The sequence below is a fragment of the Dendropsophus ebraccatus genome, chromosome 8, assembly GCF_027789765.1.
Source record: "Dendropsophus ebraccatus isolate aDenEbr1 chromosome 8, aDenEbr1.pat, whole genome shotgun sequence".
Taxonomy (NCBI): domain Eukaryota; kingdom Metazoa; phylum Chordata; class Amphibia; order Anura; family Hylidae; genus Dendropsophus; species Dendropsophus ebraccatus.
The window spans coordinates 871,387-892,113 of NC_091461.1; the positions used below are offsets into that span (position 1 = coordinate 871,387).

At 53.1% G+C, this 20,727-nt stretch overlaps 2 protein-coding genes across 3 annotated transcripts in view; one reads left to right on the top strand and one right to left on the bottom strand.

Annotated features, from left to right (window-relative positions):
• The window catches only part of LOC138798939 (oocyte zinc finger protein XlCOF8.4-like), a 346,556-nt gene that overhangs the window by 108,293 nt on the left and 217,536 nt on the right, over window positions 1–20,727 (bottom strand). The gene's annotated exons all lie outside the window — the stretch shown is intronic.
• The window catches only part of LOC138798934 (zinc finger protein 665-like), a 90,216-nt gene that overhangs the window by 47,528 nt on the left and 21,961 nt on the right, over window positions 1–20,727 (top strand). Inside the window, exon 1 of one of the 2 annotated variants that reach the window (XM_069979557.1) lies at window positions 15,341–15,469. The exons of the other annotated variant lie outside the window; for it this stretch is intronic. The gene's annotated coding sequence lies outside the window, so the exon portion shown is untranslated. Of the gene's footprint in view, window positions 1–15,340; window positions 15,470–20,727 lie in introns of those variants that run through there. 2 annotated transcript variants of the gene reach the window in all.

Here is a 20,727-nt window from a genome sequence, read left to right on the forward strand (position 1 = left end):
CTGGCCCATCCTTGGACCTTCGACCTAGCCTATGGATTTCCACCAATTCCTTTAACCCCTTAGCGACCCATGACGTATCTGATACGTCATGGTGCCGCGGGGGGTGGTCAGAGCGGTCAGAGCTCTGAACGGCGCTGATCCCGGCTGACACGTGCAGCCGGGCAGTGCCTCTGTTAGCCGGCGCGGGTCCCGTTGCCGCGCCGGCTAATTAAGCACTTCAATGCAGCTGTCAAACCTGACAGCTGCATTGAAGTGCTTTATGCACACTATCCCTGGTGTCTAGTGGGTCGGATCTCCCCCCCGCGATGCGATCGCGGGGGGGAGATCCGTTCTTCTGCCCGTGCCGGGCCTCAGCGTCGGAGCGACGCTGATCCCGGCTCAGCAATAGATTGCTATGGCCTGCAGCAGGCCATAGTAATCAATGACCGATCTAATCGATCTTTGCTGTGTATATACACAAGCCCCCCAGGGGGGCTTCTAGTCCATGTAAAAAAAAAAAAGTAAAAAAGTGTTTTTATTAATAAAAAATCCCCTCCCCTAATAAAAGTCCAAATCACCCCCCTTTTCCCATTTTATAAATATAAATTAATAAATAAACAAATAAATAAACACCGGGTATAGTCTGGGCTGGGGGTATATACACTGGGTATAGTCTGGGCTGGGGGTATATACTCTGTTACACCGGGTATAGTCTGGGCTGGGGGTATATACACCGGGTATAGTCTGGGCTGGGGGTATATACACCGGGTATAGTCTGGGCTGGGGGTATATACACCGGGTATAGTCTGGGCTGGGGGTATATACTCTGTTACACCGGGTATAGTCTGGGCTGGGGGTATATACACCGGGTATAGTCTGGGCTGGGGGTATATACACCGGGTATAGTCTGGGCTGGGGGTATATACACTGGGTATAGTCTGGGCTGGGGGTATATACACCGGGTATAGTCTGGGCTGGGGGTATATACTCTGTTACACCGGGTATAGTCTGGGCTGGGGGTATATACTCTGTTACACCGGGTATAGTCTGGGCTGGGGGTATATACACCGGGTATAGTCTGGGCTGGGGGTATATACTCTGTTACACCGGGTATAGTCTGGGCTGGGGGTATATACTCTGTTACACCGGGTATAGTCTGGGCTGGGGGTATATACACCGGGTATAGTCTGGGCTGGGGGTCTATACTCTGTTACACCGGGTATAGTCTGGGCTGGGGGTATATACTCTGTTACACCGGGTATAGTCTGGGCTGGGGGTATATACTCTGTTACACCGGGTATAGTCTGGGCTGGGGGTATATACACCGGGTATAGTCTGGGCTGGGGGTATATACACCGGGTATAGTCTGGGCTGGGGGTATATACTCTGTTACACCGGGTATATCCTGGGCTGGGGGTATATACTCTGTTACACCGGGTATAGTCTGGGCTGGGGGTATATACACCGGGTATAGTCTGGGCTGGGGGTATATACTCTGTTACACCGGGTATAGTCTGGGCTGGGGGTATATACTCTGTTACACCGGGTATAGTCTGGGCTGGGGGTATATACACCGGGTATAGTCTGGGGGTATATACTCTGTTACACCGGGTATAGTCTGGGCTGGGGATATATACTCTGTTACACCAGGTATAGTCTGAGCTGGGGGTATATACTCTGTTACACCGGGTATAGTCTGGGCTGGGGGTATATACACCGGGTATAGTCTGGGCTGGGGGTATATACTCTGTTACACCTGGTATAGTCTGGGCTGGGGGTATATACTCTGTTACACCGGGTATAGTCTGGGCTGGGGGTATATACACCGGGTATAGTCTGGGCTGGGGGTATATACACCGGGTATAGTCTGGGTTGGGGGTATATACACCGGGTATAGTCTGGGCTGTAGGTATATACTCTGTTACACCGGGTATAGTCTGGGCTGGGGGTATATACACCGGGTATAGTCTGGGCTGGGGGTATATACACCGGGTATAGTCTGGGCTGGGGGTATATACACCGGGTATAGTCTGGGCTGGGGGTATATACTCTGTTACAACGGGTATAGTCTGGGCTGGGGGTATATACACCGGGTATAGTCTGGGCTGGGGGTATATACTCTGTTACACCGGGTATAGTCTGGGCTGGGGGTATATACTCTGTGTAACAGAGTATATACCCCCAGCCCAGACTATACCCGGTGTATATACCCCCAGCCCAGACTATACCCGGTGTATATACCCCCAGCCCAGACTATACCCGGTGTATATACCCCCAGCCCAGACTATACCCGGTGTATATACCCCCAGCCCAGACTATACCCGGTGTATATACCCCCAGCCCAGACTATACCCAGTGTAACAGAGTATATACCCCCAGCCCAGACTATACCCAGTGTAACAGAGTATATACCCCCAGCCCAGACTATACCCGGTGTATATACCCCCAGCCCAGACTATACCCGGTGTATATACCCCCAGCCCAGACTATACCCGGTGTATATACCCCCAGCCCAGACTATAACCGGTGTAACAGAGTATATACCCCCAGCCCAGACTATACCCGGTGTATATACCCCCAGCCCAGACTATACCCGGTGTAACAGAGTATATAGCCCCAGCCCAGACTATACCCGGTGTATATACCCCCAGCCCAGACTATACCCGGTGTATATACCCCCAGCCCAGACTATACCCGGTGTATATACCCCCAGCCCAGACTATACCCGATGTATATACCCCCAGCCCAGACTATACCCGGTGTATATACCCCCAGCCCAGACTATACCCGGTGTAACAGAGTATATACCCCCAGCCCAGACTATACCCGGTGTATATACCCCCAGCCCAGACTATACCCGATGTAACAGAGTATATACCCCCAGCCCAGACTATACCCAGTGTATATACCCCCAGCCCAGACTATACCCGGTGTAACAGAGTATATACCCCCAGCCCAGACTATACCCGGTGTAACAGAGTATATACCCCCAGCCCAGACTATACCCGGTGTATATACCCCCAGCCCAGACTATACCCGGTGTATATACCCCCAGCCCAGACTATACCCGGTGTAACAGAGTATATACCCCCAGCCCAGACTATACCCGGTGTAACAGAGTATATACCCCCAGCCCAGACTATACCCGGTGTATATACCCCCAGCCCAGACTATACCCGGTGTATATACCCCCAGCCCAGACTATACCCGGTGTAACAGAGTATATACCCCCAGCCCAGACTATACCCGGTGTAACAGAGTATATACCCCCAGCCCAGACTATACCAGGTGTAACAGAGTATATACCCCCAGCCCAGACTATACCTGGTGTATATACCCCCAGCCCAGACTATACCCGATGTAACAGAGTATATACCCCCAGCCCAGACTATACCCGGTGTAACAGAGTATATACCCCCAGCCCAGACTATACCCGGTGTAACAGAGTATATACCCCCAGCCCAGACTATACCGGTGTATATACCCCCAGCCCAGACTATACCCGGTGTAACAGAGTATATACCCCCAGCCCAGACTATACCCGGTGTAACAGAGTATATACCCCCAGCCCAGACTATACCCGGTGTATATACCCCCAGCCCAGACTATACCCGGTGTATATACCCCCAGCCCAGACTATACCCGGTGTATATACCCCAGCCCAGACTATACCCAGTGTATATACCCCCAGCCCAGACTATACCCGGTGTATATACCCCCAGCCCAGACTATACCCAGTGTATATACCCCCAGCCCAGACTATACCCAGTGTATATACCCCCAGCCCAGACTATACCCAGTGTAACAGAGTATATACCCCCAGCCCAGACTATACCCAGTGTAACAGAGTATATACCCCCAGCCCAGACTATACCCGGTGTAACAGAGTATATACCCCCAGCCCAGACTATACCCGGTGTAACAGAGTATATACCCCCAGCCCAGACTATACCCGGTGTAACAGAGTATATACCCCCAGCCCAGACTATACCCGGTGTATATACCCCCAGCCCAGACTATACCCGGTGTATATACCCCCAGCCCAGACTATACCCGGTGTATATACCCCCAGCCCAGACTATACCCGGTGTATATACCCGGTGTATATACCCCCAGCCCAGACTATACCCGGTGTATATACCCCCAGCCCAGACTATACCCGTTGTATATACCCCCAGCCCAGACTATACCCGGTCTAACAGAGTATATACCCCCAGCCCAGACTATACCCGGTGTATATACCCCCAGCCCAGACTATACCCGGTGTAACAGAGTATATAGCCCCAGCCCAGACTATACCCGGTGTATATACCCCCAGCCCAGACTATACCCGGTGTATATACCCCCAGCCCAGACTATACCCGGTGTAACAGAGTATATACCCCCAGCCCAGACTATACCCGATGTAACAGAGTATATACCCCCAGCCCAGACTATACCTGGTGTATATACCCCCAGCCCAGACTATACCCGATGTATATACCCCCAGCCCAGACTATACCCGGTGTATATACCCCCAGCCCAGACTATACCCGGTGTAACAGAGTATATACCCCCAGCCCAGACTATACCAGGAGTATATACCACCAGCCCAGACTATACCCGGTGTAACAGAGTATATACCCCCAGCCCAGACTATACCCAGTGTATATACCCCCAGCCCAGACTATACCCGGTGTAACAGAGTATATACCCCCAGCCCAGACTATACCCGGTGTAACAGAGTATATACCCCCAGCCCAGACTATACCCGGTGTATATACCCCCAGCCCAGACTATACCCGGTGTATATACCCCCAGCCCAGACTATACCCGGTGTAACAGAGTATATACCCCCAGCCCAGACTATACCCGGTGTAACAGAGTATATACCCCCAGCCCAGACTATACCCGGTGTATATACCCCCAGCCCAGACTATACCCGGTGTATATACCCCCAGCCCAGACTATACCCGGTGTATATACCCCCAGCCCAGACTATACCCGGTGTATATACCCCCAGCCCAGACTATACCCGGTGTAACAGAGTATATACCCCCAGCCCAGACTATACCCGGTGTAACAGAGTATATACCCCCAGCCCAGACTATACCAGGTGTAACAGAGTATATACCCCCAGCCCAGACTATACCCAGTGTAACAGAGTATATACCCCCAGCCCAGACTATACCCGATGTAACAGAGTATATACCCCCAGCCCAGACTATACCCGGTGTAACAGAGTATATACCCCCAGCCCAGACTATACCCGGTGTAACAGAGTATATACCCCCAGCCCAGACTATACCCGGTGTAACAGAGTATATACCCCCAGCCCAGACTATACCCAGTGTAACAGAGTATATACCCCCAGCCCAGACTATACCCGGTGTATATACCCCCAGCCCAGACTATACCCGGTGTAACAGAGTATATACCCCCAGCCCAGACTATACCGGTGTATATACCCCCAGCCCAGACTATACCCGGTGTAACAGAGTATATACCCCCAGCCCAGACTATACCGGTGTATATACCCCCAGCCCAGACTATACCCGGTGTAACAGAGTATATACCCCCAGCCCAGACTATACCCGGTGTAACAGAGTATATACCCCCAGCCCAGACTATACCCGGTGTAACAGAGTATATACCCCCAGCCCAGACTATACCGGTGTATATACCCCCAGCCCAGACTATACCCGGTGTAACAGAGTATATACCCCCAGCCCAGACTATACCCGGTGTAACAGAGTATATACCCCCAGCCCAGACTATACCCGGTGTATATACCCCCAGCCCAGACTATACCCAGTGTATATACCCCCAGCCCAGACTATACCCAGTGTATATACCCCCAGCCCAGACTATACCCGGTGTATATACCCCCAGCCCAGACTATACCCAGTGTATATACCCCCAGCCCAGACTATACCCAGTGTATATACCCCCAGCCCAGACTATACCCAGTGTAACAGAGTATATACCCCCAGCCCAGACTATACCCAGTGTAACAGAGTATATACCCCCAGCCCAGACTATACCCAGTGTAACAGAGTATATACCCCCAGCCCAGACTATACCCAGTGTAACAGAGTATATACCCCCAGCCCAGACTATACCCAGTGTATATACCCCCAGCCCAGACTATACCCAGTGTATATACCCCCAGCCCAGACTATACCCGGTGTATATACCCCCAGCCCAGACTATACCCAGTGTATATACCCCCAGCCCAGACTATACCCAGTGTATATACCCCCAGCCCAGACTATACCCAGTGTAACAGAGTATATACCCCCAGCCCAGACTATACCCAGTGTAACAGAGTATATACCCCCAGCCCAGACTATACCCGATGTAACAGAGTATATACCCCCAGCCCAGACTATACCCGGTGTAACAGAGTATATACCCCCAGCCCAGACTATACCCGGTGTAACAGAGTATATACCCCCAGCCCAGACTATACCCGGTGTAACAGAGTATATACCCCCAGCCCAGACTATACCCGGTGTATATACCCCCAGCCCAGACTATACCCGGTGTATATACCCCCAGCCCAGACTATACCCGGAGTATATACCCCCAGCCCAGACTATACCCGGTGTATATACCCCCAGCCCAGACTATACCCGGTGTATATACCCCCAGCCCAGACTATACCCGGTGTATATACCCCCAGCCCAGACTATACCCGGTGTATATACCCCCAGCCCAGACTATACCCGGTGTAACAGAGTATATACCCCCAGCCCAGACTATACCCGGTGTAACAGAGTATATACCCCCAGCCCAAACTATACCCGGTGTAACAGAGTATATAACCCGGCCCAGACTATACCCGGTGTAACAGAGTATATACCCCCAGCCCAGACTATACCCGGTGTATATACCCCCAGCCCAGACTATACCCGGTGTATATACCCCCAGCCCAGACTATACCCGGGGTAATAGAGTATATACCCCCAGCCCAGACTATACCCGGTGTAACAGAGTATATACCCCCAGCCCAGACTATACCAGGTGTATATACCCCCAGCCCAGACTATACCCGGTGTAACAGAGTATATACCCCCAGCCCAGACTATACCCGGTGTAACAGAGTATATACCCCCAGCCCAGACTATACCCGGTGTAACAGAGTATATACCCCCAGCCCAGACTATACCCAGTGTATATACCCCCAGCCCAGACTATACCCGGTGTAACAGAGTATATAGCCCCAGCCCAGACTATACCCGGTGTATATACCCCCAGCCCAGACTATACCCGGTGTATATACCCCCAGCCCAGACTATACCCGATGTAACAGAGTATATACCCCCAGCCCAGACTATACCCAGTGTATATACCCCCAGCCCAGGCTATACCCGGTGTATATATCCCCAGCCCAGACTATACCCGGTGTAACAGAGTATATACCCCCAGCCCAGACTATACCTGGTGTATATACCCCCAGCCCAGACTATACCCGGTGTATATACCCCCAGCCCAGACTATACCCGGTGTAACAGAGTATATACCCCCAGCCCAGACTATACCAGGTGTATATACCACCAGCCCAGACTATACCCGGTGTAACAGAGTATATACCCCCAGCCCAGACTATACCCGGTGTAACAGAGTATATACCCCCAGCCCAGACTATACCCGGTGTAACAGAGTATATACCCCCAGCCCAGACTATACCGGTGTATATACCCCCAGCCCAGACTATACCCGGTGTAACAGAGTATATACCCCCAGCGCAGACTATACCCGGTGTAACAGAGTATATACCCCCAGCCCAGACTATACCCGATGTATATACCCCCAGCCCAGACTATACCCGGTGTATATACCCCCAGCCCAGACTATACCCGGTGTATATACCCCCAGCCCAGACTATACCCGGTGTATATACCCCCAGCCCAGACTATACCCGGTGTATATACCCCCCGCCCAGACTATACCCGGTGTATATACCCCCAGCCCAGACTATACCCGGTGTATATACCCCCAGCCCAGACTATACCCGGTGTATATACCCCCAGCCCAGACTATACCCGGTGTATATACCCCCAGCCCAGACTATACCTGGTGTATATACCCCCAGCCCAGACTATACCCGGTGTATATACCCCCAGCCCAGACTATACCCGGTGTATATACCCCCAGCCCAGACTATACCCGGTGTATATACCCCCAGCCCAGACTATACCCGGTGTAACATAGTATATACCCCCAGCCCAGACTATACCCGGTGTATATACCCCCAGCCCAGACTATACCCGGTGTAACAGAGTATATACCCCCAGCCCAGACTATATACCCGGTGTAACAGAGTATATACCCCCAGCCCAGACTATACCCAGTGTAACAGAGTATATACCCCCAGCCCAGACTATACCTGGTGTATATACCCCCAGCCCAGACTATACCCGGTGTATATACCCCCAGCCCAGACTATACCCGGTGTAACAGAGTATATACCCCCAGACTATACCCGGTGTAACAGAGTATATACCCCCAGCCCAGACTATACCCGGTGTAACAGAGTATATACCCCCAGCCCAGACTTTACCCGGTGTAACATAGTATATACCCCCAGCCCAGACTATACCCGGTGTATATACCCCCAGCCCAGACTATACCCGGTGTAACAGAGTATATACCCCCAGCCCAGGCTATACCCGGTGTATATACCCCCAGCCCAGACTATACCCAGTGTATATACCCCCAGCCCAGACTATACCCGGTGTAACAGAGTATATACCCCCAGCCCAGACTATACCTGGTGTAACAGAGTATATACCCCCAGCCCAGACTATACCCGGTGTATATACCCCCAGCCCAGACTATACCCGGTGTATATACCCCCAGCCCAGACTATACCCGGTGTATATACCCCCAGCCCAGACTATACCTGGTGTATATACCCCCAGCCCAGACTATACCCGGTGTATATACCCCCAGCCCAGACTATACCCGGTGTATATACCCCCAGCCCAGACTATACCCGGTGTATATACCCCCAGCCCAGACTATACCCGGTGTAACATAGTATATACCCCCAGCCCAGACTATACCCGGTGTATATACCCCCAGCCCAGACTATACCCGGTGTAACAGAGTATATACCCCCAGCCCAGACTATATACCCGGTGTAACAGAGTATATACCCCCAGCCCAGACTATACCCAGTGTAACAGAGTATATACCCCCAGCCCAGACTATACCTGGTGTATATACCCCCAGCCCAGACTATACCCGGTGTATATACCCCCAGCCCAGACTATACCCGGTGTAACAGAGTATATACCCCCAGACTATACCCGGTGTAACAGAGTATATACCCCCAGCCCAGACTATACCCGGTGTAACAGAGTATATACCCCCAGCCCAGACTATACCCGGTGTAACAGAGTATATACCCCCCAGCCCAGGCTATACCCGATGTAACAGAGTATATACCCCCAGCCCAGACTATACCCGGTGTAACAGAGTATATACCCCCAGCCCAGACTATACCCGGTGTAACAGAGTATATACCCCCAGCCCAGACTATACCCGGTGTAACAGAGTATATACCCCCAGCCCAGACTATACCCGGTGTAACAGAGTATATACCCCCAGCCCAGACTATACCCCCGTGTAACAGAGTATATACCCCCAGCCCAGACTATACCCGGTGTATATACCCCCAGCCCAGACTATACCCGGTGTAACAGAGTATATACCCCCAGCCCAGACTATACCCGGTGTAACAGAGTATATACCCCCAGCCCAGACTATACCCGGTGTATATACCCCCAGCCCAGACTATACCCAGTGTATATACCCCCAGCCCAGACTATACCCGGGGTAATAGAGTATATACCCCCAGCCCAGACTATACCCGGTGTAACAGAGTATATACCCCCAGCCCAGACTATACCCAGTGTAACAGAGTATATACCCCCAGCCCAGACTATACCCGGTGTAACAGATTATATACCCCCAACCCAGACTATACCCGGTGTATATACCCCCAGCCCAGACTATACCCGGTGTAACAGAGTATAGGCAGTATATAACAAACACAGCTCCACTATATACACCCCCCCTGCAGTATATAACACACACAGCTCCACTACATACACCCCCCCTGCAGTATATAACACACACAGCTCCACTACATACACCCCCCCTGCAGTATATAACACACACAGCTCCACTACATACACCCCCCTGCAGTATATAACACACACAGCTCCACTACATACACCCCCAGCTCTGCAGTATATAACACACACAGCTCCACTACATACACCCCCCCCTGCAGTATATAACACACACAGCTCCACTACATACACCCCCCCCTGCAGTATATAACACACACAGCTCCACTACATACACCCCCCCCTGCAGTATATAACACACACAGCTCCACTACATACACCCCCCCTGCAGTATATAACACACACAGCTCCACTACATACACCCCCCCTGCAGTATATAACACACACAGCTCCACTACATACACCCCCAGCTCTGCAGTATATAACACACACAGCTCCACTACATACACCCCCCCTGCAGTATATAACACACACAGCTCCACTACATACACCCCCCCCTGCAGTATATAACACACACAGCTCCACTACATACACCCCCCTGCAGTATATAACACACACAGCTCCACTACATACACCCCCCCTGCAGTATATAACACACACAGCTCCACTACATACACCCCCCCCTGCAGTATATAACACACACAGCTCCACTACATACACCCCCCCTGCAGTATATAACACACACAGCTCCACTACATACACCCCCCCCTGCAGTATATAACACACACAGCTCCACTACATACACCCCCAGCTCTGCAGTATATAACACACACAGCTCCACTACATACACCCCCCCTGCAGTATATAACACACACAGCTCCACTACATACACCCCCCTGCAGTATATAACACACACATCTCCACTACATACACCCCCCCTGCAGTATATAACACACACACAGCTCCACTACATACACCCCCCTGCAGTATATAACACACACAGCTCCACTACATACACCCCCCCTGCAGTATATAACACACACAGCTCCACTACATACACCCCCCCTGCAGTATATAACACACACAGCTCCACTACATACACCCCCCTGCAGTATATAACACACACAGCTCCACTACATACACCCCCCTGCAGTATATAACACACACAGCTCCACTACATACACCCCCCTGCAGTATATAACACACACAGCTCCACTACATACACCCCCCTGCAGTATATAACACACACAGCTCCACTACATACACCCCCCCTGCAGTATATAACACACACAGCTCCACTACATACACCCCCCGCTCTGCAGTATATAACACACACAGCTCCACTACATACACCCCCCTGCAGTATATAACACACACAGCTCCACTACATACACCCCCCCCCCTGCAGTATATAACACACACAGCTCCACTACATACACCCCCCTGCAGTATATAACACACACAGCTCCACTACATACACCCCCCCTGCAGTATATAACACACACAGCTCCACTACATACACCCCCCAGCTCTGCAGTATATAACACACACAGCTCCACTACATACCCCCCCCTGCAGTATATAACACACACAGCTCCACTACATACACCCCCCCCCCTGCAGTATATAACACACACAGCTCCACTACATACACCCCCCCTGCAGTATATAACACACACAGCTCCACTACATACACCCCCCCTGCAGTATATAACACACACACAGCTCCACTACATACACCCCCCCCTGCAGTATATAACACACACAGCTCCACTACATACACCCCCCCTGCAGTATATAACACACACAGCTCCACTACATACACCCCCCCTGCAGTATATAACACACACAGCTCCACTACATACACCCCCCCTGCAGTATATAACACACACAGCTCCACTACATACACCCCCCCTGCAGTATATAACACACACAGCTCCACTACATACACCCCCCTGCAGTATATAACACACACAGCTCCACTACATACACCCCCCTGCAGTATATAACACACACAGCTCCACTACATACACCCCCCTGCAGTATATAACACACACATCTCCACTACATACACCCCCCCTGCAGTATATAACACACACAGCTCCACTACATACACCCCCCTGCAGTATATAACACACACAGCTCCACTACATACACCCCCCTGCAGTATATAACACACACAGCTCCACTACATACACCCCCCTGCAGTATATAACACACACAGCTCCACTACATACACCCCCCCTGCAGTATATAACACACACAGCTCCACTACATACACCCCCCCTGCAGTATATAACACACACAGCTCCACTACATACACCCCCCTGCAGTATATAACACACACAGCTCCACTACATACACCCCCAGCTCTGCAGTATATAACACACACAGCTCCACTACATACACCCCCCTGCAGTATATAACACACACAGCTCCACTACATACACCCCCCTGCAGTATATAACACACACAGCTCCACTACATACACCCCCCTGCAGTATATAACACACACAGCTCCACTACATACACCCCCCTGCAGTATATAACACACACACAGCTCCACTACATACACCCCCCTGCTCTGCAGTATATAACACACACAGCTCCACTACATACACCCCCCCTGCAGTATATAACACACACAGCTCCACTACATACACCCCCCCTGCAGTATATAACACACACAGCTCCACTACATACACCCCCCTGCAGTATATAACACACACAGCTCCACTACATACACCCCCCCCCTGCAGTATATAACACACACAGTTCCACTACATACACCCCCCCTGCAGTATATAACACACACAGCTCCACTACATACACCCCCCTGCAGTATATAACACACACAGCTCCACTACATACACCCCCCTGCAGTATATAACACACACAGCTCCACTACATACACCCCCCCCCTGCAGTATATAACACACACAGCTCCACTACATACACCCCCCCTGCAGTATATAACACACACAGCTCCACTACATACACCCCCCTGCAGTATATAACACACACAGCTCCACTACATACACCCCCCCCTGCAGTATATAACACACACAGCTCCACTACATACACCCCCCCTGCAGTATATAACACACACAGCTCCACTACATACACCCCCCCTGCAGTATATATCACACACAGCTCCACTACATACACCCCCCTGCAGTATATAACACACACAGCTCCACTACATACACCCCCCTGCAGTATATAACACACACAGCTCCACTACATACACCCCCCTGCAGTATATAACACACACAGCTCCACTACATACACCCCCCTGCAGTATATAACACACACAGCTCCACTACATACACCCCCCTGCAGTATATAACACACACAGCTCCACTACATACACCCCCCTGCAGTATATAACACACACAGCTCCACTACATACACCCCCCTGCAGTATATAACACACACAGCTCCACTACATACACCCCCCTGCAGTATATAACACACACAGCTCCACTACATACACCCCCAGCTCTGCAGTATATAACACACACAGCTCCACTACATACACCCCCAGCTCTGCAGTATATAACACACACAGCTCCACTACATACACCCCCCTGCAGTATATAACACACACAGCTCCACTACATACACCCCCCTGCAGTATATAACACACACAGCTCCACTACATACACCCCCCTGCAGTATATAACACACACAGCTCCACTACATACACCCCCCTGCAGTATATAACACACACAGCTCCACTACATCCACCCCCCTGCAGTATATAACACACACAGCTCCACTACATACACCCCCCTGCAGTATATAACACACACAGCTCCACTACATACACCCCCCCTGCAGTATATAACACACACAGCTCCACTACATACACCCCCCCTGCAGTATATAACACACACAGCTCCACTACATACACCCCCCTGCAGTATATAACACACACAGCTCCACTACATACACCCCCCTGCAGTATATCACACACAGCCCCACTACATACACCCCCCCCAGCTCTGCAGTATATAACACACACAGCTCCACTACATACACCCCCCCTGCAGTATATAACACACACAGCTCCACTACATACACCCCCAGCTCTGCAGTATATAACACACACAGCTCCACTACATACACCCCCCTGCAGTATATAACACACACAGCTCCACTACATACACCCCCCCTGCAGTATATAACACACACAGATCCACTACATACACCCCCCCTGCAGTATATAACACACAGCTCCACTACATACACCCCCCCTGCAGTATATAACACACACAGCTCCACTACATACACCCCCCCCCTGCAGTATATAACACACACAGCTCCACTACATACCCCCCCCTGCAGTATATAACACACACAGCTCCACTACATACACCCCCCTGCAGTATATAACACACACAGCTCCACTACATACACCCCCCCTGCAGTATATAACACACACAGCTCCACTACATACACCCCCCTGCAGTATATAACACACACAGCTCCACTACATACACCCCCCCTGCAGTATATAACACACACAGCTCCACTACATACACCCCCAGCTCTGCAGTATATAACACACACAGCTCCACTACATACACCCCCCCTGCAGTATATAACACACACAGCTCCACTACATACACCCCCCCTGCAGTATATAACACACACAGCTCCACTACATACACCCCCCTGCAGTATATAACACACACAGCTCCACTACATACACCCCCCCTGCAGTATATAACACACACAGCTCCACTACATACACCCCCCCTGCAGTATATAACACACACAGCTCCACTACATACACCCCCCTGCAGTATATAACACACACAGCTCCACTACATACACCCCCCTGCAGTATATAACACACACACAGCTCCACTACATACACCCCCTGCAGTATATAACACACACAGCTCCACTACATACACCCCCAGCTCTGCAGTATATAACACACACAGCTCCACTACATACACCCCCCCTGCAGTATATAACACACACAGCTCCACTACATACACCCCCCAGCTCTGCAGTATATAACACACACAGCTCCACTACATACACCCCCCAGCTCTGCAGTATATAACACACACAGCTCCACTACATACACCCCCCCTGCAGTATATAACACACACAGCTCCACTACATACACCCCCAGCTCTGCAGTATATAACACACACAGCTCCACTACATACACCCCCCCTGCAGTATATAACACACACAGCTCCACTACACCCCAGCATGGCGGCTCTCAGCACTGCCCACCCTAGTGACCGGTCACGTGACGTCCTCAGCCGTCTCCTCACTCATTGTCTGGGCGGCCATGATGGTGGAGGAGGGGTGGCGGCCATTTTCTCGTGGCTCACAGTATGTCCTTAGTGTCCCAGCTCCCAGGATCCCTTGTGTTTCCTGCTCCTCACTCTGAGGGGAGATTTGTTGTTGTTGTGGAGGTGCGATACTCTGCAGGATATAAGGTAAGGGGAGGGGGCACCTATTTATTACACTCTGCAGGACAGCGATGTCCTAAGGGGCTGAGGTAATGATATAGAGGCGGGAGCTGGGTGTGCAGCGCGCCCCCATGTGGTGGAGTGAGGGATGTGCACAGGGAGATGCTGAGGATCCGCAATAACCCCCCCACATTATATGTCTCGGGGTCACCTGCACTATCCTGGGGGGTCTCGGGGTTACCTGCACTATCCTGGGGGGTCTCGGGGTTACCTGCACTATCCTGGGGGGTCTCGGGGTTACCTGCACTATCCTGGGGGGGGGGGGGTTACCTGCATAGTCTGGGGGGGTCTCGGGGTTACCTGCATAGTCTGGGGGGGTCTCGGGGTTACCTGCACAGTCTGGGGGGTCTCGGGGTTACCTGCATAGTCTGGGGGGTCTCGGGGTTACCTGCACAGTCTGGGGGTCTCGGGGTTACCTGCATAGTCTGGGGGGTCTCGGGGTTACCTGCACAGTCTGGGGGGGGGGGGGGGGTTACCTGCACTGTCTGGGGGTCTCGGGGTTACCTGCATAGTCTGGGGGGTCTCGGGGTTACCTGCACAGTCTGGGGGGGGGGGGGGGGTTACCTGCACTGTCTGGGGGGTCTCGGGGTTACCTGCATAGTCTGGGGGGGGGGTTACCTGCATAGTCTGGGGGGTCTTAGGGTTACCTGCACAGTCTGGGGGGTCTCGGGGTCACCTGCACAGTCTGGGGGGGGGGGGGGGGTTACCTGCACTGTCTGGGGGGTCTCGGGGTTACCTGCACCGTCTGGGGGTCTCGGGGTTACCTGCATAGTCTGGGGGGTCTCGGGGTTACCTGCACAGTCTGGGGGGTCTCGGGGTTACCTGCACTATCCTGGGGGGTCTCGGGGTTACCTGCACAGTCTGGGGGGTCTCGGGGTTACCTGCACAGTCTGGGGGGTCTCGGGGTTACCTGCACAGTCTGGGGGGTCTCGGGGTCACCTGCACCGTCTGGGGGTCTCGGGGTTACCTGCACCGTCTGGGGGGTCTCGGGGTTACCTGCACAGTCTGGGGGGTCTCGGGGTTACCTGCATAGTCTGGGGGTCTCGGGGTTACCTGCACAGTCTGGGGGGTCTCGGGGTTACCTGCACAGTCTGGGGGGTCTCGGGGTTACCTGCACTATCCTGGGGGGTCTCGGGGTTACCTGCATAGTCTGGGGGTCTCGGGGTTACCTGCATAGTCTGGGGGGTCTCGGGGTCACCTGCATAGTCTGGGGGGTCTCGGGGTTACCTGCACAGTCTGGGGGTCTCGGGGTTACCTGCATGGTTTGGGGGGTCTCGGGGTTACCTGCATAGTTTGGGGGGTCTCGGGGTTACCTGCATAGTTTGGGGGGTCTCGGGGTTACCTGCACCGTCTGGGGGTCTCGGGGTTACCTGCATAGTTTGGGGGGTCTCGGGGTTACCTGCATAGTTTGGGGGGTCTCGGGGTTACCTGCACAGTCTGGGGGTCTCGGGGTTACCTGCACAGTCTGGGGGGTCTCGGGATTACCTGCACTATCCTGGGGGGTCTCAGGGTTACCTGCTTAATCTGGGGGTCTCGGGGTTACCTGCACAGTCTGGGGGGGGGGTTACCTGCACAGTCTGGGGGGTCTCGGGGTTACCTGCACAGTCTGGGGGTCTCGGGGTTACCTGCACAGTCTGGGGGGGGGGGGTTACCTGCATAGTCTGGGGGGTCTTGCGGTTACCTGCATAGTCTGGGGGGTCTCGGGGTTACCTGCATAGTCTGGGGGTTCTCGGGGTTACCTGCACAGTCTGGGGGGTCTCAGGGTTACCTGCACTATCCTGGGGGGGGGGGAGGGCACCTGCATAGTCTGGGGGGGGGCACCTGCATAGTCTGGGGGGGGGGGTTACCTGCATAGTCTGGGGGGGGGGGTTACCTGCATAGTCTGGGGGGTCTTAGGGTTACCTGCACCGTCTGGGGGGTCTCAGGGTTACCTGCACCGTCTGGGGGGGGGGGTGTTACCTGCACAGTCTGGGGGGGTCTCGGGGTTACCTGCACCGTCTGGGGGGGGGGTGTTACCTGCACAGTCTGGGGGGTCTCGGGGTTACCTGCACAGTCTGGGGGGGTCTCGGGGTTACCTGCACCGTCTGGGGGGGGGGGTGTGTTACCTGCACAGTCTGGGGGGTCTCGGGGTTACCTGCACAGTCTGGGGGGGGAGGGCACCTGCATAGTCTGGGGGGGGGGGTTACGTGCATAGTCTGGGGGGGGGGTTACCTGCACAGTCTGGGGGGTCTCGGGGTTACCTGCACAGTCTGGGGGTCTCAGGGTTACCTGCATAGTCTGGGGGGTCTCGGGGTTACCTGCACAGTCTGGGGGGTCTCGGGGTTACCTGCACAGTCTGGGGGGTCTCGGGGTTACCTGCATAGTCTGGGGGTCTCGGGGTTACCTGCATAGTCTGGGGGGTCTCGGGGTTACCTGCACAGTCTGGGGGGTCTCGGGGTTACCTGCATAGTCTGGGGGGTCTCGGGGTTACCTGCACAGTCTGGGGGGTCTCGGGGTTACCTGCACAGTCTGGGGGTCTCGGGGTTACCTGCATAGTCTGGGGGGTCTCGGGGTTACCTGCACAGTCTGGGGGTCTCGGGGTTACCTGCATAGTCTGGGGGTCTCGGGGTCACCTGCAGTGTCCGGTGGGGTCTCTGGATTACCTGTATAGTCTGGGGGGTCTCGGGGTCACCTGCACTATCCTGGGGGTCTCGGGGGTCACCTGCAGCATCCGGGGGGGGGGGGTGTCTCGGGGTCACCTGCATTATCTGGGGGTCTCGGGGGTCACCTGCAGCCTCCGGGGGGGTCACCTGCAGCGTCCGGGGGGGGTTCCCCTTTAGTTATCGGAGCCCCCCATCACATTCAGTCATTAGGCCCTGTGTAATAATGATCAGCAGAGGGGGAGGGGCAATCATTGCTGATCGCTCAGGGATTGGCTGAGCGAGTTGTCACGGCCGGAGGAAAGTCTAACATTGTTATTATCTTCTATATACTGCTGCTGGAGTTCCCCTTTATTATCTTCTATATACTGCTGCTGGAGTTCCCCTTTATTATCTTCTATATACTGCTGCTGGAGTTCCCCTTTATGTGGTTAGAGCTCCGGGATGCCGTTCTGTGTGAAAAACATCAAAATATCATGAAAAATCATCATTATAATATTAACCTTCGGCTATTGGGCGTGTGGAATGACGGCCTCTCTGGTCACTATGGTTACCGCCGCCATAGCAAACCTCTGCCACACAATACACCGATAAACACCACAAAGTCTGATGCCACGTCCTCCGATCCCCACCTCTGACCTCCGGGGGAAGCTGCCTCCACGTCCCCCGACCTCTGACCTCCGGGGGAAGCTGCCTCCACGTCCCCCGACCTCTGACCTCCGGGGGAAGCTGCCTCCACGTCCCCCGACCTCTGACCTCCGGGTGACACTTCTGCTTCTGGCTCTTCTTGGGGGAGGAGGTGCAGTTCGGTGAATTGTTGATCTCTTCCGCTGCTCCTTACAATGCAGTCTAATAAATGAGACATGGGGGGCAGCGGTCTAATAAATGAGACATGGGGGGCAGCAGTCTAATAAATGAGACATGGGGGCAGCGGTCTAATAAATGAGGCATGGGGGGCAGCAGTCTAATAAATGAGACATGGGGGGCAGCGGTCTAATAAATGAGGCATGGGGGGCAGAGGTCTAATAAATGAGACATGGGGGGCAGCGGTCTAATAAATGAGACATGGGGGGCAGCGGTCTAATAAATGAGGCATGGGGGCAGCGGTCTAATAAATGAGACATGGGGGGGGCAGCGGTCTAATAAATGAGACATAGGGGGCAGCGGTCTAATAAATGAGACATGGGGGGCAGCGGTCTAATAAATGAGACATGGGGGGCAGCGGTCTAATAAATGAGGCATGGGGGGCAGCGGTCTAATAAATGAGACATGGGGGGCAGCAGTCTAATAAATGAGACATAGGGGGCAGCGGTCTAATAAATAAGACATGGGGGACAGCGGTCTAATGAGACATGGGGGGCAGCAGTCTAATAAATGAGACATGGGGGGCAGCAGTCTAATGAGACATGGGGGGCAGCAGTCTAATAAATGAGACATGGGGGGCAGCAGTCTAATAAATGAGACATGGGGGGCAGCGGTCTAATAAATGAGACATGGGGGACAGCGGTCTAATGAGACATGGGGGGCAGCAGTCTAATAAATGAGACATGGGGGGGAAGCAGTCTAATGAGACATGGGGGGCAGCAGTCTAATAAATGAGACATGGGGGGCAGCAGTCTAATAAATGAGACATGGGGGCAGCGGTCTAATAAATGAGACATGGGGGACAGCGGTCTAATAAATGAGACATGGGGGGCAGAGGTCTAATAAATGAGGCATGGGGGGCAGCAGTCTAATAAATGAGACATGGGGGGCAGCGGTCTAATAAATGAGACATGGGGGGCAGCGGTCTAATAAATGAGACATGGGGGGCAGAGGTCTAATAAATGAGGCATGGGGGGCAGCGGTCTAATAAATGAGGCATGGGGGGCAGCAGTCTAATAAATGAGGCATGGGGGCAGCGGTCTAATAAATGAGACATGGGGGGCAGCGGTCTAATAAATGAGGCATGGGGGCAGAGGTCTAATAAATGAGGCATGGGGGGCAGCGGTCTAATAAATGAGGCATGGGGGGCAGAGGTCTAATAAATGAGACATGGGGGGCAGCGGTCTAATAAATGAGGCATGGGGGCAGAGGTCTAATAAATGAGGCATGGGGGGCAGCGGTCTAATAAATGAGACATGGGGGGCAGCGGTCTAATAAATGAGGCATGGGGGGCAGAGGTCTAATAAATGAGACATGGGGGCAGAGGTCTAATAAATGAGGCATGGGGGGCAGCGGTCTAATAAATGAGACATGGGGGGCAGCGGTCTAATAAATGAGACATGGGGGGCAGAGGTCTAATAAATGAGGCATGGGGGGCAGCGGTCTAATAAATGAGACATGGGGGGCAGCGGTCTAATAAATGAGGCATGGGGGGCAGAGGTCTAATAAATGAGACATGGGGGCAGAGGTCTAATAAATGAGACATGGGGGGCAGAGGTCTAATAAATGAGGCATGGGGGGCAGCGGTCTAATAAATGAGACATGGGGGGCAGCGGTCTAATAAATGAGACATGGGGGGCAGCGGTCTAATAAATGAGACTTGGGGGGCAGAGGTCTAATAGGCAGCGGTCTAATAAATGAGACATGGGGGGCAGCGGTCTA